Raw genomic sequence first — 726 nt, forward strand, 5'->3', positions numbered from 1 at the left:
ATTCTTAAATTTTATAAATTTTCTTAGTTAATAATTTAATATGTATTTTTAGAATCCATATTAACTAAATCTTTTTTCTTAATTAACTAAAGTTGATTTTGATATTTCTATTTTGATACACTAAAAATTAATTTATTGCCGATAGAAATTAAATTCTTGATATTTTTTTAAGTAGACGAATAAACTTATTACTCGACTAACCCATTTGGTTATTAACTAAATCTTTTTAATATAATAGCGAGTCGATTAATTAAGATGATAGTTTTTTTCAGGGTAAAATATTAAATTGGTCTCATACGTTTGGATGTAATCCTGTTTTGGTTCTTAAGGTTTAAAGTGTACTATTTGAATCTAAAAAAGTTTCATTTAATTTCAATATAGTCCCACCGTGAGGTCAAAGTTAAATAATTAATAGAATGTCCTACATAACAGCAGTATAAGAACAATGTTGATAATTTAGAAAACAAGTACAAGTTTCAGAGATACAAAATCAACTGTGGATGTATCAATACATTTATTTATCATTCTCTTTAGTTCTATCGAAAATATTTTATTTAAATTGTTAAAAAATTATAAATAAATATATTGATGAATTTACAGTTGATTTCGTACTTTTGGAGCTTATACTTATTCTCCATGAGTCCATATTATCGATTTTGTTTTTGTACTGCTGTTATGTAAGACATTTCATTAATTATTTAACTTTAATTTCATGATAAAACTATA

This window comes from Arachis ipaensis, chromosome B07 (assembly GCF_000816755.2).
Source record: "Arachis ipaensis cultivar K30076 chromosome B07, Araip1.1, whole genome shotgun sequence".
Taxonomy (NCBI): domain Eukaryota; kingdom Viridiplantae; phylum Streptophyta; class Magnoliopsida; order Fabales; family Fabaceae; genus Arachis; species Arachis ipaensis.